Below are 22970 nucleotides of genomic sequence, written 5' to 3'. Positions count from 1 at the left end.
TGGTCCTTTTGAGACAGTCTCCCTGTAGCCCCAGCTAGTCTGGAGCTCACTATGTAGACCAGGCTGGTCTTGAACTCACGGAGATCTGCCTGCCTCTTCCTCCCAAGTGCTAGTGCTGGGACTATAGGTGCGTGCCACCACGCCCAGCTGGAAAGAATCTTTTTTTTAAAAAAAAAAGTTCTATTTTTATTTTCTTTTTGAAAAGCATATAATAATATGCATTTGAAGCGAGTGGCTCCATAAGGGATCACAGAATTGGTGGTGTGGAGTTCTGGGCCCTCACAGAATTGCCTTGCACATTTCTTCTGGATTAGCAAAGGCAAACTGCCCCCACCTTGTGCGCATGCTGGCCAGTGAGCTCGCCACCCCGAACTTGCCTTGGCCCCAGCTCCCTTGACAGTGCTCTGGAGGTTCAGGTCTTCCAATTCTTGTCATTTTAGCAGCTACAAAGTCAGGTTTAATGCACTATGCTGACTCCCCAAATGGAACTTTAGTTCTTTACAACCCGACTTTCTCTCGAGGCTCTGGTGTGTGCTCCACAACCACCACAAGATAAATTGGCCTCTTGGTTTACAAGACGGTCACTCTCAGGTAAATAGTCGCTTGGTATTTAAACTTGGTCAGTGGAGACTTCCTCTCTGGGCTGTTGTCTCCTTGAAGGATTGTTTCCCTTTCCCCAGCTCCCTCTTCTGAGTCGGTAGCTGGGTCCTAAAGGAGCCTGGTAGCATCATGGTGGTTGTGGAAGTGGTCAGGTCCAGGTGCTGCCTCCCATGTCTTCTGCAGCAGCTGGTCATGGCTGTTCTCAGTGCTCCCCTGTCTGTCTACATGCCCTTCTTTTTCTGCATACTCCTCTCTGTCTGTAGCCCATGGGGCTTCTGTGTACACTGGTGAATGTGGTGTCTGTGGTGGCTTCTGCTGGTAGGGTCAACATACAGGCCTCTCCTCTAAGAGTCTTAAGCCTTTTGTGCCCCATTGGATTTTGTTCATGTCTCCTGTGGGGGGTGGGAAAGTGTCCTCCATAGCTCACTACCGTTTCACTTTAGCTCAGAGGTTCAAGTGCAGATCTATGAGCCAGGGGTGTTTGGTGGCAAAGTGTCTACCAGGATGTCCTGAAGTGGAAAAAATAATGTGCTAAGATTTTCATAAGTCAAATATTATATAACCTCAACTAAAGGAATGCTCCTTTTCTGTTTGTTTTTGTTTTTGTTTTGAGACAGGTTTCACTATGTTGCCTAGGTTGGTTTGGAACTTGCTATGTAGACCAGGCTGGCCTTGATGCCACAGGCTTCTGCCTTTAGTACTGGGATTAAAGGTGTGTGAGTCACCGCACCCAGCTAAACAGAATGTTCTTTATTTGTAATTACATACTTCATTTTTTGTGCTAAAATGTACTTTATAATGTGGTGGTGATTAAAAGTTTTGTCTGATGTACCTCCGCTGGTTATTTAAAAGCTGGTATTCCTGTGTTGTGTCTCTAGAGTTCAGGAAGGAAAATTTTATAAATGCATAAAATGGGGAAGGCACAGAAGGGCTCAGCTGTGGTTCCTCAGCCGGAGCTCCCTCTTGCCCTTACCGTCCTTTCCACATCCACACTGACGGCCTCCCAGCTCTGGTCACCTCTACCTTTTGGTTTGTTCAATTATTTCCTTGTACTTTGTCTTCCTCGCTGAACTGCAGGCTCTTTGACAGCTTCACTGAGGCCTTGGTGCCTGGCCACACAGCTGGCAATAGTAGGGGATTAAGGAATATTTGCTGAATGAATAAATGCTACTGTATGCAAAGGTCCCTCTGTAGCAGGGATGTGGAAACTGGCAGAAGGGGTGTGTGAAGGGCCCTGTTTTCCTTCAGTAGCTGCTTAGCTTCTCCCAGACTGTCCCGAGTGCTGTTGTATAGGTTCTGCCTTTGTAGCTAATTGGAGGCTCTGAGTGTAAGGATAATGGCATAAGATTGATTTCACCCCTGAAATTCTCATATATTAATAGTTCAAAGAAAATTGACAAGGTTTAGATTGCTAATTAAGACATCACACATTTATATAAACATGGAGAATAAAGCCAGGCATGCTGGTGCACACCTGTAATCCCGACACTTGGAAGGCTAGGGCAGGAGATTCACAGAGAGATCCAGACCAGGCTGGGCAAACAAGCAAACAAGTGGAGAACAGTGTTATTTTCAAATAATCCACGTGGCTTTATGTTAAGCCATACCGCCATCTCACCTCTGACAGCTAAGCTAGGAAGTCAGTATCCAAAAGGACAAATGTTATTCTACTTCTGACTTAAAATTTTTTTTACAGGATTGAAATCATTTGAAATAGAGAGGGCTTAGAATTCCACAAGTAGTAACTGGGTAAGCATGTGCAGAACATTTCTCTCCTACCTTTTTTTTTTTTTTGAGACAGAGTCTCCCTGTAGCCCCAGCTGTCCTGGAGCTCACTAAGTAGACCACGCTGGCCTTGAACTCACAGAGATACACCTGCCTCTGCCTCCCAAGTGCTAGGATTAAAGGCATGCACCACCATGCCCAGCTCACTCTCTCCTATCTTTTTAAGTAAAAATCCTTATGGCCTTCATCTGATCTTTATTTATTTTCACCTTTTTGAGAAAGTCTCCCTGTAGCCCCAGCTGTCCTGGAACTCACTATGTACACCAGGCTGGCCTTGAACTCACAGAGATCTGCCTGCCTCTGCCTCCCAAGTGCTGGGATTAAAGGCATGCACTACCATGCCCGGCTTCATCTGGTCTTTTAATTCTGAACTCACCTCTCAAGCCCTCAGGTCCCACAGATGTATGAGTTTAGGGATGATCTTGCCCTGAGTTTGGTGTTTTTAGAATTTGTGGGCTCCAGGTGAAATTGCCTTTCAGCATTTTGTAGAGTTGGTTCCATTAATTTATTGACAAAGTAATTATTGAGTTTTACATCTTGATTGACTTTCATATACCAATGATGTTAGAGAAAGTCACATAGGAGCTAACCTCAAGGACGATTTCATGGAGCTGAAGGTTTTGACTTAAACAAATCTTTAGAAATATAAAGGCAACAAAATCCAATCTGAGAATTTCCAAATTGCTCTCATAGCCCAACAGCGTGCATATTAAATATTTTTCTTTTATAACATATTACATCATTTATTCTTCCTGGCATCAAGGCCAAATTTGAAGATACAGTTAGTTCCCTCTTCCTACACCCCCATCTAAGAAATGCAAAAAGTAGCCAGTGCTGATTCGGTGAGACTTTGTTTTGCTTAAAAGGGTAAGGGCGTAAACTTGGCTGAGGTTTTTGCTTCCTGAGGGCCTTGGTGTGTTCCTTTGTTCTTCCAGAACCCTCCCACTTTTAGGAGTCTGTGGAAAACCTCAGCTCCAGAGCGGATGGGAGGGAGAATATCTCTCAAGCAGATGTGTGTTCATTTCATGTAAACAAATGTTGAAATGTCAGGGTCCTGAATGACTGTCAGATCTGAGATCCAGTGTTAGCCTCTGTGTTCTCACTATCACTCAGTCTTATCAGCAGAAATCCAGAGAGCAAGTGTTTCTGACACCATAGGCTTGTGGGTTAAATATGATATTATAGTTCTTTATAAAACCTCACTGACGTTTAATAAGAGATCAACTTTGATGTGTCATGTTGTCCTTAGAGGAAAGGTGCAATGTAAAATGTAACACCCCTCACATTCTGTGCACTGCCCAGTGTCTTCCATAGGGGTGGAACATCAGGTTTAGTTAGCATTTCTGAAAGGCCTTTTCTAGTTAGAAATGATATAGTATGTGGTTATAAATAGCACAAGGGTTAGTTAATTTACAACATTGACTTGGTATGTTCTTTTTTATGAATTGTGGCTAAAATTTTCTTTGAACATTTTTTCTTCAATATCTCTTTCCAAGGCTGTTAGAACAATCTGAGAGCTCGGTCAGTGCTGGCGATGAACATGACATTTCAGCTGCAACAAATACCTCCTTAGTAAGTTCAACATTTTCTCACATGTAGGTAAGAAATCTCCATATATGGGTAAAGACTCTTAGAGCTTTCTTTTGATGAAATCATGAGCACTGTGTGGTGCACATTTGAAATGGAGACCCAGCCTCAGGCCTGGCAGGCTGAGGGCACATAAGTTAGTGGCTATCCCTACAGCTGCCTGTCCTCCGAGTAGTCTCCTTTGAGGCCCTTAGGAGACTCTTGCTGTGTTGCAAGAAGTGCTGCTAATAATCCTGGGACTTGCCTGGCTTATGAAGGGTTCGCTCTACATTCTGTCCCATGATTATCTAGAGCCATGTCAGGGATCAGAGAGGGGCTGCTGACCTAAAAATAGCCCCAGTTTACAAAGAGGGCCTACCTGGCACAGAGCCACAGCTGCCTCTCTGCCTCCAGGGGAAGGTCACAGGAGGGGAAGAAGCAACATAGGCAGGTGTGCAGGAGGAGGAGCCCAATGTTCCCTTCTCGCTAAGGGGGACTGAAAGTTTTAGTGGTCAACTTTAAAAAATTTTTTAAGAGGGTGTAAATATTGAGGTAATTCCTTTTCTGCTACTGAGCTCACTAGGATATATTTCTAGATCATTCTAGTTTGCCAGAAATTCTTTTGTATTTAAAGTTAATCTCAGTGTTAAGTCTGAGGAATTGAAACAGTAACTTCTCTGTTTTTTTAAAATTATTTATTTAATAACCACATGATTAGAAGAAACATTTCATTACAGCATTAACATATTCAATAACAATTTCCAGAGCAAAAATGCATCTCTTTCAAAATTGGCTGTAAATTTTTAGGTTCACAGTTGAATTGATACAGTTATACAATATTGAACTCAGTATAAATCCTATAAGACATAACATTGAATGAGGTTTTAACCTTTAATAAAGATCTCCATTTCATTTTAAAATATACTGTTTCATACAGAGAAACTCATTTTTAATGCTACTAACTCTTAGATGTTTGCACATGCATTTCTAACCTCTATGTATCTGATTATTACTAGTCACAGTGGGTTACACTCGGATCCTTGGCACCTGAGTATGGCTATAAAGTCATCAGGTAGATTTCAATGGTAATATTTTTCACCTCAACTAATTAACATGAAGCAAATTTTTATGCTCTTTCCTCAAATATAACTCATTTTTTTATTGATTGATTTTTTTGGTGTGTATTTCATACAGAACATCCCAATCTTATTCATCTTTATACCCGCATCCCAAATGGCACCTTCCCATAGCCTCTACGAACCCCCACTGGAGCCCATATACTCTGTAATCCCTGTTACTGTCCACTGTGTTGTTGGCACCCCCAGCCATTCCCTAGTGCTTGCCCATCCGCTGAATGTAGTCAACCTATCTAGAGATCCTTGCTTTAGGAAGACCAGCTTTTCCTCATCTAGCAGCAATCAATTGCCAATATTCCTTTAGATAAGATTGGGGTCTGCTGTTCATTTTCCCAGTTCTATGCTGGGTTACTGTCTGGGAGTCCCTTTGGCCACCTTGGCCAACAACTCAAAGGAAGGTATCTCCTGTTGGGCATTGTTTCTTGTTATGTAGCCTTTAAGTATACGCATGGACTCTTAAAGAATTATATTGATCCCTTTAATCTTTGGTTATACTTTCCTTTTGGGTGTTTAAGACCATACAGTTGGTCCAGATAAACCAATTTATTTTTATTCTTAAGGTCGTTTGAGGATCTGTTCCTTGGGGGTCACATGGGCTTGGGAGGCGCCCCTGGCTCCTTTCTTTTACCAGTTCCATCTATGTGAAGAAAAATAAATTAAAAAATGAGTTATATTTGAGGAAGAAGCACAAAAATTTGCTTCATGTTAATTAGTAGAGGTGAAAAACATTATCATTGAAATCTATGTGTTTCTTAAACCACCTGGGAACACAGGGTAAAAGCATTGTTTGGAAACTTGCAGACAATAGGATGTTTAAACAAAGGCTTGCCCCTGCTTTTTAGATGGATGCTTCTGAGAGATTTATTTAACATTCTAATAAATCTTTGGCTGTAATATGGTACCAATTCTCTATTGAAGTCATGTGGGCTACTAGACTTCAACAATTAAACAGTGGTCAAAAGGCTCTTGCAACCTTCTCAGTAATTGGAGGTCTGACCAGATGAGAGAGGGAGGGTATTTAGGAATGAATGACCACTGATGCTCAGCATGTTGCATATGCTGTTGTGTGTAGAGCAATCTGATTTGGGGGTGACCCAGGACTGCCTTGCCTTTGAATGTATTTCTTGTCACCTTTAGTACAAAGGTTAACTACTGTTTGTGTTAGTCAGCTTTCATCACTACAGTGAATACCTCAGGCAGTAAACCTAGAAAGGCTTATTTTTTCTGAAGGTTCCTGTCTTAGAGCAGGTGGCCCCATTACTTTGGGTCTCTAGCAAGCATAGTACATCAAGGCTTGAGGCCCCCAGCAGAGAAAATGGCTCATAAACTAGGAAGGGTAGGGAAAGAGATGGGATGGGGTCACCCTTAGGAGCATGTGTCCAGTTACCTAAGGCCCTCCCTCTAGGCTCAACCTCCTGACATCCCTATCGCATCTTAATCACTCTAGGGAGCAAACCCCTTGAGCCTGTGGGGGGCCACTCACCTGAACTATGGCATTCTAGATGGGTAGGTTCCTTTTTTTTATGGTTAGTGTAATGGAAGGCCGCAAGGAAGCTTGAAGTAGGGAAGGCAAGGACTGAGTCACAATCATAAGGATTGCACATGGAGGGCATATTTTAGAAGGACGAAAGGGGATGATGGCTTGCCAGTTAGTAACTCAGGAGAGAGAGAATGGGTATCAGTGAAGGTGAGAAATGGTTGTATTTTGGATGTATCTTTTTACAATTTCTTTTGGGGTGTATTTTGAAAGTGGCATGTACTGGAGTTGCTTTTGGGGTGAAAGGGAAAGTGATGACGTAATGCTGCCTGCTAGATTTTTTACCTGACTGACTTGGATTGTGGAACTCTGAGAAAGAGGGAGGTTGGCATGAGTCTAGAGGCCTGGAGGTCTCATTTAGACTTGAAGTGTGAGATGCTCAGTAAAGTGCAAATGGTCTGTTAAATCACAGTTAGTATTCAAATCTGGAGCTCTTGTGGAAGGTCAGGGCTTCAGATATGTGTGCGGGAGTTGTTATCAAACCAAGTATATTTAAACAAGATGTGAGCATAAGAGGGAAGGAGCTAAGACCTGCCTTACTGCAGGCACCTGGAGGTTGGTCAGAAAAGAATCTCAAACAGGCATTGGCTGAAAATGTGTCTGAGCTTTTGAAGGAAAACAGCCCCAAATCTGAAGCCAAATGAAGGTGGTGCCTTTGATCTTGATCTCCATAGTGTAAAAGGCTTTGCTTACCGAGCTCTGTGTGTGTGTGTGTGTGTGTGTGTGTGTGTGTGTGCGTGCGTGCGTGCGTGCATGCATGCATGCACATGCTCATTTAGAACATTTGACAAGCTGCAGGAAGCCATAAAAAGGAAGACTTGGGAAATTCAGCTAAAACACTAGAACATGGGATTTTAGTTATCCTTTAAGTATTTTGCACGAATGTAAATAATTATAAAACAAACATTTTTATTAGTTTTGTCAACTGTATAGTTTTTATCTTTTTGATACAGGGTCTCCTTGTAGCCCCAGTTGGCCTGGAACTCACTATGTAGATCAGGCTGGTCCTGAACTCACAGAAATACACCTACCTCTGCCTCTGAGTGTTGGGATTAAAGGCATGTGCCACCATGCCCAGCTAACTGCATAGTTTTTTTCTTCATGTGTATGCGTGTATTGCCTGCATGTAGGTAAGTGCACCTGTGTCCTGCAATGCCCACGGAGGTCAGAAGAGGCTGTCGGATCCCCTGGGACTGGAGTTACGGACAGTTGTTAGTTGCCATGTGGGTGCTGGGATTTGAACCTGGGTCTTCTGCAAGAACAACCAGTGTTCTTAACTGCTGAGCCATCTTTCCAGCCAGGCTCACAACCATAACTGCATAGTTTTTAATGGTTGTGTTTTGTTGAGTTACTGTATTATAAATTACTAATTAGTTTCTTGCCATTTAGCTTGTTTGTAAGTCTTTAGAGTTGTCAAAAATATTTGAAACATCCTCCATTTAAAGTTTTTCTTATAACTTTTTTGGTAACAATTTAAGAATCACTGAAGGTAGTAGAAACCCATTGATGTAAATGGGCACAACGGTTAGGTGTTGTGGGTCTTTCTCAAAACTCAGTGTCCACAAGGTTGTCACGGCCAAGTGAGTTAAGTGATCAAGGCCTCTTTGTTTTTGACTCCTGCCTCATAGTTCAGTGGTTCCATTCTTATCTCTGTAGAGACTTATATTTTCTGCCTCTGGGTGCTGGTGCTGTGCTAAGCCCCCCTTGGGCTTAATTTGTCTTAAGCTTAAGGACATAGTGTGCCTGACCAGCTGTTTCCAATACAAATAGTAGGCGAAAGAAAATCTGATATGAGGTAGGTGTCTACACCAGGGCAATTTACTGGTTTGTGACGTGGAGCCTGCCTGAGTGAGTAAAAGGGTCTTGTTTGGCGGGGAGGGGTAGGTTGTGGTGTACTGAACCCATACTCAAAGTTTTCCACATAAATAAGACTCTGCTTTCTTTTCAGGCTATTGAAGTTATTTTCCAAAATGGTGGTTAAAATTTGGCCTCTTATTTATTAGTTAATTAGGCTAGGGTCTCGCTGTGTTGCCCCTTGAACTCCTTGGGTTCTTCCTGTCTCAGCCTCCAGAGTAGCTGAACTACAGGCATGACACTGTGCCCAGCTACAATTTGGTCTTAAAAGAGGAGGGTCCAGGTAGTTTCATATGTACCTATTTATTTGTATTGAGATATTCAAAATAATTTCTTACCACTTCTTTAAAATTTTTTAAAAATTTTATGTGTTTGAATATTTTGCCTACATGTATATCATACAATGCTGGCAGAGGCCAGGGCATCAAATCTCCTGAAACGGGAGCTACCATGTGAGTGCTGGGAACTGAACCCAGGTCCCCTGCAAGAACAGCTCGTGCTCATGACCGTGGAGCCATCTCTCCAGCCCTATAGTGTTTGTTTTATACTTTGTATAAGCATTGTGTTAGAGAATTCTGTCAATACAAGCAAGTTTGTGAGACAGCTCTTAAAACTGTGGATGAGACATTCCTGTGTTAAGCAGGATTTAACATTCCCCTCAGTGGGAATGATTTGGAAAGAGACAGTTATGTTATCTTTTGTCTGGAACTTGTGACAGCACTGGTGTTGAATGTTGTTGGGGCACAGAAGGAGCCCCAGCCCCTTGAATTTTACTCTGAAATACAGAGCAGAGCCTGTTCCTAAATTGCATGACTCATGTCGTATGTTTCTTGTGGTCACTTGATTTTATAAGCCCCCCCCCAATGTGGTGCATGCTGTTCCTGCACCTGTGCTCCCCTGTGACTTGCTCAATATCTCTTTGTCATGTGTCTGGATGTTTGTCCCAGGAACAACTGAATTCTAAATATGTCTAAAACAACAAGAGAAAAAAAACCTCACAAAACACCCCCTCCCCCAACAACAATAACAATAACAATAAATGAAAAAACAATGGCCCAAACCTGTCAGTGAACTTGCTCAGGTTATGATAATTTTGCTCAGGTACCATAATTTTACTTTTCTCTGAAATCATTTTTTATGACTCATAAAAAGGATGGTGTATGTATATGAATGAAATAACTGGCCATACAATCTGAAATCCTGACGTGGATAAATCTGGAAAACATCCTGCTAAGTAATAGTTGGTAAAGTGAGGAATTTAGTAACATTTTAAGAACAAAAATTCTAAGTTGGAGGATTTTTTAAAATTTGTAAAATGAATTATTTCTATGTGGCTATCCAGCCCAGAGAAGCTTCTAGATGCCAACAGTGTAGTGCCATGATGTTCAGTCATGATGATACATATGTAGTGCTTGTGGGTTTAACATCTGAGGTCTGAAGACTTAATGAGGCAGCCCAAAGTACCAGGACAGATGGTACAGTATTTTTTACCATTCTGTGGAATTGGAAAAATTGAGGTATGAAATGTTTAGCTCTGTTTTAGTTTGTGGTATTGCCTTATGGGGAAGAACTGGGAAGCCAGGTGCAGTGGTACATGCCTGTAATGTAAGTACTTGGAAAGCTGAGACAGGTGGAGTGTGAATTTCAGGCTCGCTTGGTCTACATAGAGATACTGTCTCAAAATATTGTAGCAAAACATGCATAATAAATTTACCCTTTTAACCATTTTAAAGTGTGCAATTCAGTGATATTAATTATATTTTCAGTGTTATGTGATATCTTCACTAGTTCCAGAACTTTTCATCATCACAAACAGAAACTTTGTACCTGTTAAATAATAATTCCTCATCCTCCTTTCCCCCTGTTCCTGGGGGAAACCAGTAATCTCTGACTTGCTTTCTGTTTCTACAAATTTTGCTAAGTACCATTATAAAAATGAAATCATACAATACCTGTCCCTTTATGGTTGACGTAAACCACATTTTGTTGATCATTCATCTTTCAATGGATACTTAAGTTGTATCCACTTAAAATTTTTTAAATTTAAAAAAATTTGTTTTATGTATATGAGTGTTTTGCCTGGATGTATGTAAGTGCATCTCTGTCATACAGTGCCCATGGAGGCCAGTAGAGGGTGTCAGATCCCCTGGAACTAGAGTTAGGGATGGTTGTTAGCCATCATGTGGGTGCTGGGAACCAAACCCCAGTCCCCTGCAAGGGCATCTAGTGCTGTCAACCTCTGAGCCATCTCTCTAGCCCCTGCATCCATTTTTTAATGGTTGTGAGTAGTGTTGCAGTGAGCATGGGGCACAGGACTCTCCTGGGATGCCTGCTTTCTATGCTTTTGCTGTTGAATGGAGTACCAGATCATAGGGTAATTCTGGATGTAGCTTTCTGAGCAACCACAGGATTGGTTTACATGGTGTTGCACCATTTTTTTTTCATTCTCATCAGCAACAGAAGAGTGTTCTGGTTTCTCTATACCATTATCCATTTTGTAATATTACCTAGTAGGTATGAAATGGTATTGTATTATGGATTTGATTTGTATTTCCTACAGAATTAATGTTCAGTATCTTTTCATGAGATTTACCTTGGTGTCTGGTGGAACTGATTCTCTTTCCTTCTCCCTTGAGTATGTTGGAAGAAGGAAAAAAATATCATCTCACTTCCTGCTCTCTGACTTCTGAGGCTGAGGGTGGTGGTAACCAGGGTCAAGTAGGAAAAGCAGCTTCTTGATCTGGCTTTCTAACCTGGAGTACCTTTCCCTTCCCTCTCATTAAAATAAAGCCCTTAGTGTTTAGCTTTGGCCTTTATAGAAATGTTGAGGGCTGGGTAGGTTTCTTTGAACTTGTAGTAACTGTAGTATGGATTAAAGGGATTTCGGCTTGGGAATCAGCCTGGGAACCTACTACTGCTTGCTACGGAGTTGGAGCTGCCTTTCCCAGTATGATAGCTGATGATGGCACTGAAGGAAACAGTGTGAGGGCCGGAGAGTGGAGAAGAGCATGGACTTTGGTACATTACATTACCCTTCAGACCTACTTCAGCATCCTGTACTTTGGGTCCAAGTCTGCTTGGAATTGCTAGCTGTTGATACATATGTAGAGATGTGTGTCAGAGCTGATTGTCAGTAATAGAAGTGATTAAGGTGAAGGCCAGAGTTCATGAGAAGTCTCTGTTGGGTTTTGATGCTCCATTAAAGGAAAATATCTTACCAGAAGTTAGACCTCCTGTAGGACAGCCACTGATGACACTGTGCTCTTAGACTGCTTCAGGTAACCCCGGTGCATCTTTAGGCCATCTCGAAGGACAGTGTAGCCAGCATGACATATGAAGACTATTCACCACCCCCTGCCCCTGGGTTTGGTGATGGGAGGCAATGCAAAATGATTTAAAAGTTTGTTTCAGGGTCGAGGGGTAGCTTAGTGGTAGAACACCTGCCTAGCCTGCACAAAACCCTGTGTTCCATCCTGGGTGTGTGTAGGAGGGGTTGATTCAGAGACACTGCCTTCTTTCTTGGGTCTTGATTCCTAGTCTTTTTGCCTATGTAACTACCCCCCCACCCCTTTTTAAATTGCCTCTTGGATCCCCATTGGCATGTCAGGAGTAAAAACAAGTGATAGTTGTTTAGCCTAATTTAACCTTTCTGATCACTGGGGGAAAAGTGTCTCTCATAAACCCAGAATACTAGATGATGATTTTGTTTTTAGCAGATAATTTTTCTTACAAATCTGTCTTTGGGGATTTGATCTCCTGATTCTCTAATATGGATAAACTAGCCTTGTGATCTAATCTCAAATTGGTTCTATGCCAGTGCTTTCTCAAGGTGTCCATTCTGGACATCGTGTGTCCATTCTGCCTGCTTTTTATCCCTTTGTGTTTCTTGGTGATGAATCTCAGGTGGCTGTGCAATGTCAGAAATTAGACTATCCTGGCTCTTTATGGACAAGTGATCTGAAATGTTTTTATTTAGTGCCTATGACATCCTTATCATTGATTGATAGTATATTACAAAAAAAAGATTGAATACATGATTTCTTAGTTTTGGTCCAGTTTTTCTTTGTAGAAAAATTTATGCTGCTTTGTGACCCAGAAGAGTACTGAATGCACTGGTTTCTTATCTTAATTGGCATCAAGGATTGCAGCCAAAAGTACCTCTTTGGTATGATATCAATACAGAAGAGGCTGGCCTCTTCCACTGGGAAGTAAAAGGAGTAATTTTGTTTTGGAAGACACAGTATGACAACCATAATAAGTATGAATCCCTTTATTTAAATCCCCTGAGGTATAATGAACGTGGCTATTCCAAACAGTAGGGGTTCAAGTTCGGAATTACAGAGGAAATGTTCGCTTGTTTAAACTTGAAGCTGAGACACATACTGTATATACTACATATATTGATATGGGACATCTTTGAGATTTTTTTTGTTTTGCTTTTTAAGACAGAATCTTACTATATAACCCAGATAGGCCTTGAACTCATGATCCTCTTGCCTCAGGCTCCTGAGTACTAGGATTATAGGTGTGCATCACCATGCCTGGCTATTTTTTAAATTGTTTTATTCTGCAGCCTTGCCTCTGGTGTCTGGCCTTCCTTTTAGTGTACATGGTGTTCTTTGTGTAGGATTAACTGTATGAACTTGTGCCATGTCACCTAAGAATTAGCATTTTATCCTTAATGCACCATGAAATGTCATTGATTTTATACCTTTATAAGGTGAGATGAGCCAAAGAGGAGGCAAGAGATTCAAATCCTTATTCAGCCTCCAGATAATTGTGGGACTTGAGAATCTTCACAGCTGTCATGTCACGTGGTTGGTTGCGGCATGTCATCCACAGACTCTGCTGTGCATGTAACTTCCAGAGTTAGGCAGTGGAGGCTCTGCTAGAAACCTGATTTCACTCTTGGAGATCTGTTTTCTTACTGCAGAATAAGCAAATTGGATTAAAGGAACTCAGACCCTGGAAGATGACTCATCAGCGTCAGTCAGCCTCTCTTCCTAGAGTGGGCCCTGCTTATTGTTGGCAAGAGGACTATTTTCTTTCAAGAAAGTCTCTTCTATTATGTGTTTGTTTTCATATGTAGACTGCCTGACTGCAAAACTCCTTGGCATGCATTTCAGGTGTCTGAATCACACTTCAGGTATCTGAATCACACAGTCTGTTGTTGGAATCTGGAAGACTCGTTTTAAAGACTGTATTGACTATTTTATAAAGTACAACCTCTGGGGACTCATTATTTGTGTCACATAAAGCAGATACACTGGCCCATAGTTCCAAACAAATGACTTTCCAGATCTTTTCATTTCAGTACCTACAAAAGACAAACTGATCAGATAAATACAATCCACATGGTGTGTTTTCCTAGTTGGAGCATAAATACGTTTTTAGTGTTTCAATATTTACATTTTCAAAGAAACTAGAAGTGTATATAAAGCAAATACAGTGTGAAAGGCAGCTCTGTTCATTTGAGAGTGAGCCATTGTTAATGGTGATTGCATATCTTTGTAGAATTTCCCCTGGTACATATTAATTATTAAGTTGAGAATATTTGAAGCTTGAGAACTTTCCATGTTTAAACTTCTATGAGGATGTGAAATGCTTAAGGATTTATTTGTATAGGAAATAAGAAATAAAGTTGTAGAGAGATTAATAAAGGTTACATCTTTTATTGCTTTTGTATTTGAGATAGGGTTGTATGCATTCCAAGCTGGCCTCAAACTCCAGATTCTCCTGCCTCTACCTCTAAAGCACTGGGATTACAGCAAAGATTATACCTTCAAGTCTAAGTTCTGGAGTTCTCCGTAGAAATATACTTAACATCTTTCCTTCAAATCTTTATGATGTATTACTCAAGTCCTTGGCATATTCCTCCTCCTTCACTCCAGAAACAGTCACCCAGCAGCAGTGGATGCTGAGCTAATTTGACAAGCAAAAGCCTCCTTTTCTTCAAAGATGGTTTGAAGAGACCACAATGTTGCTTATTTTACAGACTGTCACTTTTGTTTTGACTTTTACTGTAAGTGATATACAGTGTCACTGAGAAACGTCACATGTAAGTTTTCTACTTGTAAAACCCCAGGAAAGTTATAATGTTTCATTGGCAGAGAGTCCAAGGAAAATTCCTTAGTTTTGAGGTAAAAATCATTAGATTCAGTTCTATGACTGCTGCAAGGCAGAGCTGGTTTTCAAATAGCCGTGTCTTCAGGAGGATTCATTGTCTGGTCTGATGTTTGGATTTCTTTTGGACTGGTTGTAGTTTCTGTCTTCCTGTATGAAAAAGACTGTGTCAGGTACAGTTACATTAGCAGGGTTGGTTTGTTTTTGGCAAGTAACTTGAATAAGAAATCACATGCTTAATTTCACAGCTGCTGACTTTGACATTCTGAGGAATGTGAGATATAGCTGATTTTTGACATTTAAGTTGAGTTATAGCACTACAGTTAATTGAATGACACCTAAGACCTTGCATTTTAAATCTTGTCTACTTTCCATCTCTTACCTTTTGTTTGTGGTATTTATTATCTTGAATTACCCCTACCTCAGGATAAATTCTGGAATGTGTGAAAATAACAAAATTACTTTTTTGGTTGTTTTTAGACAGGATCTTTCTCTGTAGCTCTGGCTAACCTAGAACTCACTGTGTAGCCCTGGCTGGTCTTGAACAGGTGACAATTCTCCTGCTTCATTCTCCCAAGTTCTGGAGTTGCAGGTGTACGCCATGCTCAGAGATTATGATACAAATGATATACGATACAAATGATACATGCTTTTTGGGAAGGATAGTTGTCAAATGTGGTCCTCTGTTTTAGACACAATTTTTAAGCACAAATTTGAATTAAGGCCATGGAGACCAGCAGGAGAATGAAGTGAGGTAAAAATTATTTTACACACACACACACACACACACACACACACACACACACACACTTGACATTACTGCGTCATCTGAAGTATCTAAAACCTTGGCCATTTAGTTATCTTTGCACTGTGATCTGGTTGTCTCCTCTGTGTGTGTGTGTGTGTGTGCGCATGCACACTCACAAAATGAATGATGCAGAGTAGGAAGATGGAAGACAGAAAACTGGGACTACTTGCTTGTTTTATGATTGGAATTGCATTTTGGCTTTCATACTATTTTAGATGCTGGAGATAATTGGGGAAACACAATGTAGTTATTTATGGTGTATTCTATGTTCCGTTTAAAGAATGTAGTAAATCCTGAAGTATAGCTATTTGTAAAAGGCCCATATTAAACATTTTACTTTGTAAGGTAACAGAGCTCTCCGGAATGCAGTTTGAAGAGTGTGAGTGTATGGGGTCTTCCACACGCTGATTTGGAGGTTTTAGGAAATTCTTGAGCCAGAAAATTTTGGAATGCAGACATAATTTTGAACAAGTTGCAGGATGAGAATTGTCAAGCCTCAGCAGGCCAGCTAATTGGATCTGTGGTGACCTTTGTCCAGTAGGCTTTTGCTAGGGGCTTTTTATCAGTGGTGGCAGCCTGGGCCTCATTCCTCCTGTACCTCAAGGCTTTGAATTATGAAACATGAATTATTAAACTCTATCAGCTATACTGTGCTGCTAAAAGAGGAAGTCAGTTTCCTAGTGCCAATTTGCATTTAAATTTTTACCATAGGAGCCTGGCCCAGTGCCTCAGACCTGTAATCTCAGCTACTCAGGAGGTGGAGGCAGAATCTACAAGTTCAAGACCCTTATAGATTCCAAAGTAAATTCAAGACCAGTCTGGCAACTTAGTGAGACTCTGTCTCAATAAAAAATAAAAATAAGCCTGGGGCTATATTTTAGTGGCAAAGTGCATGTTAAAGGCTATGGGTTCAATCCCCAGTACTTTAAAAACAAACCAAAAAAACCCTTCACATATGAAGCGCAAACAGAATGTGACATGCTTCCTATCAGGGTGAAATGGTTACTTCCTTTTGGATGTGCTAATGTTCCCCTGATGTGTATAATGGCAGCTTTGGAAGGCTCTGGTGTGCCCTTTGTCCTCCACCCTCCCTTCTGTGCTTCGGGGTTTGCAATGCGGTGTCTTTTTTGGAGGTGACGAGGGTGCGTCTGCTTCTAAGATACGTGGTAATATTTAACTTTTTTTTTTTTAATATTTACCCACAGAGGTCAGAAGAGGGTGTCGAATCTCCTGGAACTGGGGTTACAGATAGTTTTTAGCTGTCATGTGGGTGCTGGGAATCAAACTGGGGTTCTCTGCAAGAACAGCCAGTGCTCTTAATTGCTGAGCCATCTCTCCAGCCCCAATATTTGATTATTTCTACAAAACATTTTAATTAGTGAAATTTAGGACCTTAATGGCTTCTTAACTAATTGAGTAAGAGACAGGGTCTCAGTGAATAGCTCTGACTGGCTTGGAACTGGCTATGTAGGCGAGACTGGTTTCAAACTCACAGAGATCTGCCTGCCTCTGCCTTTGCCTCCTGAGTGCTGGGATTAAAGGTGTGCTGGATAGCTTTAGTGTCAACTTGACACACCTGGGTTGAGGGAGCCTCGATTGGGGAATTGCCTCTATTGGACTGGCCTGTGGCCATATCTGAGGGCATCTTCTTGATGAGTGATGTGGGAGGGCCCAGCCCACTGTGGGTGGTGCCACCCCTGGGCAGGTGGGCCTGTGTTGCATAAGAAAGCAGGCTGAGCAGGGGCCAAGGGAGCAAGCCAGTAAGCAGTGTTCCTCCATGGCCTGTGCTCCAGCTCCTGCTTCCAGGTTCCTGCCCTGAGTTCCTACCTTGGGCTCCCTGATGAACTGCAACTTGGGAGTTGTAAGCTGAATAAACCCTTTCCTCCCCAAGTTGGTAGTGGTCAGAGTGTTTTGTCACAGCAATGAAGAAACAAACTAGGACAAAAGGCATGTGCCACCATACCTGACATTAAGGATATTTTATATATAAACCTCATCATGTAGTTTTTAGGGAGAGGGGATGGATATCTTTTTGTTGAGGTCGTTTTATTATTATTATTATTTTGGTCTTTTTGAGGCAGTCTTAAGTTTTGTTTAAAGAAGCAGCAAGTTGTTTTCCTTTGGATAACTGAACTGGATAGTACGTGTCTCTGTTTTAATACATTATTCATTTTAACCTGAATCTCTCTTGTCTTCTTTAAGCTTTTCCTGTATTTTTCTGGAGTATGTAGCAAAGCCTTTAGTGTTACCACAATTCACACCCTAAAACTTGTATATTAGTTTATGTTAAAAAAAGGGGGGGGGGAACATGTTCCCCTCCCCAATTTAAACTAAATCCTTTCTGTGTCTACCTAGAATGTGATAGGTTATTTATGCAGCCTTCCCACACTATCTACTGTGGCTTCCTTCTTTAAATATTAATGTAAGTGAAGTAATCCTTTAAAATAATGTTTAATTGAACAGACATTTATTGGGCACTTGTATGCCAAGCCATGTGCTGCTTGGTGCCTTGTAAGCTCGCCTGGGTATTCCTCTGCCTTCACTCTCCACCAGTGAGTCAGTTCAGATTCATCCCAACAATTTTCTGCTTATAGCCTCCTTACAAGAACACCTCAGCCAAGCCAAGTGTTGACATCCATCTTCCCAGTTCTGGCAGACTCCAGAGCACCTGGAAGAGAATGCCGACTCTGAGCTGACCCCACTGCTGCCCCTTATCCAGCCCACATGCCTCTTGGAGCATCTTACAGACTCCAGACATTCCAGACCCTCCAGTACTTTGGGCCCCGTGTGATTCCCTCCACCTGCACTGCTGGCTTTTCATTTTTACTGGACAAAGTCTTCTGGTTTTCCCTGACTTCCTTAGACAAGATCAGTATCTCTTCAACTGTGGTCTGTTCATTAATCCTGTGGCATGTGGATGCTTTCTCTTGAAAGGCACTTAGCTGATTGTTGCCGTGCTTCACCTTTTGCTAATCTAATGGGCAACCTCCCAGAGCCTAATCATGTCCACCAAATGGTAGACATTAAATACACGCTTTAAATACTGCCTCTGATTGTATTCATTAATGACAATAATACCTGTATTACCACTTGGATTTTTCTTTTTTTTTGAGACAGGGTCTTCCTGCAGCCACAGCTGGCCCAGAACTCACTATGTAGACCAGGCTGGCTTCAATCTCATAGAGATCCACCTGCCTCTGCCTTCTGAGTGCTGAGATTAAAAGCATAGCCCACCAATGCCCCCACTTGCCAACTTTTGACTGAATACAGATTTTAACTCAAGATCCAAAAGCACAACTACCATTAATCACCCTTAAGAAGTGGACCAAAGATTCCAAAGCTTCCCATAATAGTTTTGCTAGCTGGGAACCAAGTGCTCGAATCTGAGCATGTGGGGAAATTACAGATTCAAACCCTAAGAAGGTTTGAGTACAGGCTCTTGCCTTGAGTGAAGAGCAGTGAATTGTAGGTGGGCACTGGGCCTGTGGCAAGTGTAGCAGAAATAGCTGTTGATCCCTGAGTTTCTATTTTTCCTTCTTCTGGTTAAATGGAATTTCCAGTTGGGTATAGGCAGTCAGGATTATGATTTCCCAACCTGTCATCTAGGCAAGTATAGCCACTGCTGTGTTGTGTACTGAAAGTAGCTCAGTGTTGGTTGCCTCTTCATTCTCCTCCTTCCATGTCCAGTGAGGCACAGATGGTGCTATTTTGGGTCACAAATCCAAGGTCATGCATACCAGAGGAATGAGAAAGGTAGAACCTAGGTGGAACCAGCTGGGTAGTCTGTGCCAACCTAGTATTCCTGAATAACCCATGCAATCTTCTGCATGCCACAGAGGAAATTTGTCTTTTTACCACTGGACAGTTTTCTCACTGGAATTTGCATCTGAAATTCACTAGTATGTTTTATGACTCTGGACAGGGAGTGTCTAGACAGAAGTAAGAGCTGTCTGGAACATGTATTGTCTGAAGTGGGCAGAGTTTTGTTTGATTACAGCTTTAAAAAGCATTAACATGTTGGATTGGTATTAAGCTTCCATAGATCATTTTTAAGTTCTCTTCTAAGCCAAAGAGTTAGTGGCTTTGAAATAAACTGTATTTCAACCAATGACTGGTTTTTAAAAGTAAGTCATTTCTTGGCTAGGGGAATAGTGGTAGAATGCCTGCCTAGCATGCATGAAGTACTGAGTTCTATCTCTGGCACATGCACACAACTGCCTGCGCACACAAAACCCTAAAATTTAAAAAGAAAATGGATAGCAGTCTCATTTGGTAAGGAAATTCTAAGTAGAAAGAGAAAAATAGCAGAAAGTAAAGGCTCAATGTCATACTTTTGTGTAAAGGTTTTGCTTTTTTTAGTCATAGGCATATAATTTAAGAAAACAACTCTTATTGTCCCTCATATCCCTTAGGGTGCAGTCTAAGACCCCAGAGATGCCTGAAACAGCAAATGGTACCCAATATAGCATATTTTCTCCTATATATACATTTTTATGATAAATTTTATCAGTTAGGCATAGTAGGAGATTAACAGTAACTAAAAATGGAACCGATAATTATATACTATAGTTAAAGTTTTGAACGCTTATGAATTATTTTTGGGATTTTCCATATAGGATTTTTGGCTCAAGGGTGATGGGATAATTGAAGCCATGAAAATGAAGTCAGAGACAGATAAGGAGAGAGGACCACGTGTCCCTAGGAGAATTCTGCACAAGAGCAGCCCACTCTATATGCTTAGAGGCAGTTACTTACTGTTCCCTTCACTGTTTATTGTGTTTACCCTCTATATTTTAAAGCAATATGTGCGTATTTCTATGTTTTAACATCACTTTACATCATTGATACATTGTGTATTAATTTCTTTGTTATAGATGAGACTTTTCTTTTTGAAACATTGTTTCACAATGTAGCCCAGGCTGGCCTTTGCCTCATGCTGCTCCTGCCTCATTTTCCCTAGGTGTGTTTGCTCATGTGTACATATGTAGAGGCCAGAGGTTGATGTTAGATAACTTCCTGAATTGTTTCTCCACCTTATTTTTGGAGACAGGGTCACTGTTTTTGACTAGACTGGCTGGCTACAATCTCTTGGGTCTGACTGTCTCCATTTCCCAGCACTGGTGTTACAGATGTGCACAACCATACTCAGCCTTTAAATAAATTATTTTTATTTTATGTGTATGAGTGTATTGCTTGCATGTCCATAAGCACACCTGTGTCATGCCATGTCCACAGAGGTCAGAAGGGCATTGGATTCCATGGAACTGGAGGTAGAGATGGTTGTTAGCCGCCAGGTCCTCTGCAAGAGAAGCCAGTGTACTTAACTGCTCAGCTATCTCCAGTCCCAATGCCCAGCTTTTTTGTGTGGGAACTGAGTTTGCATACTCAGCACCTCATACTTGCCTGCTGAGCCACCTCTCCAGCCTCTAGATGAGGTCTTTTGACACTCTTTTAGCTTTCCAGTTCTTTCTGTTCCAGCCGTAAGACAATTTTTGGTGAAATCATACTGTTTGCATTAGTATGATGATGCTAATATTGATATTGAGCCAAGTGGTGCATTTAAAATTTCCTTCTTGCACAACTGTTTGTTTTTAAGACTCAAACCTGTTCTTCCCCTTGCAGTATACTTTGTTTTGTTTACATACCCTGCATAAATAATCTCACATTATCCAAAGCTCTCCATGATTTTTCTGTTTCTTTTCCAATTTATTGCAACTTTCCAGTGATTTTTTTTTTCCTGGAGGCCTCCCTGCTGGACCTCGGACCTCTCTTGACTTCTTGCTGTCTGTGGACTGGTGTATGGGACACTGCAGTCATCCTGTCATTTCTCTCCCCTTGGGTTCTCTGGTTTTTGTTGTTGTTGTTTTGTTTTTGTTGTTTTGGAGAGGGGTCTCCCTATAGCCACAGCTGGTCTGGAACACACTATGTAGACCAGGCTGGCCTCAATCTCAGATCAGCCTGCCTTTGCCTCTGCCTCTGAGTGCTGGGATTAAAGGCACACGCCACCATGCCCGGCTGGGGTCTCTGTGGTACTTCTACTTGAGTTACCTCAGTTGTTGGTGGAGTTTGTTCTCTATTTCTCCATTTCCTGAGAAAGTGTGGAAAGGGAGTTGTGATGTTTATATTTCTAAAAGTCTCTTCATTCACATCTGATGATGATCTATCATTTATCTATCTCTATCATCTATCATTTATTATCTGTCTACCTGTCTATCATCATCTTTCATTTTGAGACAGGTCTAATTAGGTTTTTAAGGCTAGCCCTGAACCTTTGGGTTCAATTATTTCTCTTGATCAGCTTCCCTAGGAGCTGGGACAGCAGGCACATGCCGTGATGCCTGACCATGATCACTTCCGATTTGGCAGTGTATAGAATTCCTGGTTCAAAGTCACTTATCTCTCAGAAATTTGAAGACTTTGCTTCATTGTCTTCTGGCTTTTAGTATTAATGAAGTGTGTCATTTGATGATAATTGATCCCTAGTCTTTTTTTCTTTGTTCTTTGAATTTATATAGAAATTAATAGATGAACATAAAACAGAGTATTTAGCTTTGCTTCCTCCAAGCTGGGTAACTGGCAAATTATTGTTTAACTATTCAGTGCTTTCCTTGCATGTACAGTTGGAATTGTATTACTACTATATTTTTTAGACAGGGCCTCACTATTTTTGACTAGCCTCAAACTTTCTCCTCTAAGTGATGGCAATCCTCCTGCTGTAGCCTCCTGAGTACTGGGATTGCAAGTATGTACCACCACTTCCAGCAAGATCATAATTGTTTATGGTTTTGAAAAGTTTTCTGTGAATCATGGGAGAACTTCATGGAAAGCACTATAGCTCTGTGTATAACCAATGGTTATATTGTCTATTACTGTTATAATCTTTAATGTTTTAAAACATGATGACATGCATTTTGGGAAAACTTGACCTCATGATTTACATTAAAATTTAAACTAGGGGTGATATCTTTTTTAAAAAAAATTACATGGGAGGGAGTAGATATCTATACAAATTCAGGTTTCTTTAGGCAGGAAAGGGTGGGAGGAGAAATGGATGAGTGCTTCATAGTATCTGGTATAAGATCATGAATCTTGTGGACTTGGAGATGTAGGACTCAGCGAAAGCTGGAGTATCAGGAAGAGACATAATGGAAGAATGGGACTTGCATGTGGAGGTTGAGATGGATGGGAAAGATGTCCTTTTCTGTTGGCTGAGGTTGGCGATTCCTTTAGTACTGGGTGTACTCACATAGTTCTTTGTAGGCATTTAACTGCCCATCAGTTGCCAAGTTTATGTTCTTGTCTTTAAAACTCCACGGCTACTGATAAGATTTGTTCCACTATTACAGTGTGCTTTCACTTTTGTGATCTTCAACAGCCAAACTTGAACTGTCAACACAAATTTAGTAAACAGGCACTCAGTCCTCGGCTCTGCTTAAAATGGCTGTAAAGTCTCAACCATTAGAATTTTACAAAAAATTAAGTCCAACTAATCCTAGTACAAAGATCTCTTAGTTTATATTTTGATTATGATAATTTGCATAATTGATGGCAGGCTTTATGA

General features: G+C 41.2%; 1 protein-coding gene across 3 annotated transcripts in view; it reads left to right on the top strand.

Annotated features, from left to right (window-relative positions):
* The window catches only part of Mtus1 (microtubule associated scaffold protein 1), a 163550-nt gene that overhangs the window by 16232 nt on the left and 124348 nt on the right, over positions 1 to 22970 (top strand). Inside the window, exon 2 of one of the 3 annotated variants that reach the window (XM_029554900.1) lies at positions 3882 to 3957. The exons of the other annotated variants lie outside the window; for them this stretch is intronic. The gene's annotated coding sequence lies outside the window, so the exon portion shown is untranslated. The remainder of the gene's footprint in view (positions 1 to 3881; positions 3958 to 22970) is intronic. 3 annotated transcript variants of the gene reach the window in all.

The sequence above is a fragment of the Nannospalax galili genome, unplaced genomic scaffold (genome assembly GCF_000622305.1).
Source record: "Nannospalax galili isolate Female #2095 unplaced genomic scaffold, S.galili_v1.0 scaffold1025, whole genome shotgun sequence".
NCBI lineage: Eukaryota > Metazoa > Chordata > Mammalia > Rodentia > Spalacidae > Nannospalax > Nannospalax galili.
This window is presented reverse-complemented; position numbering and strand designations above follow the sequence as displayed.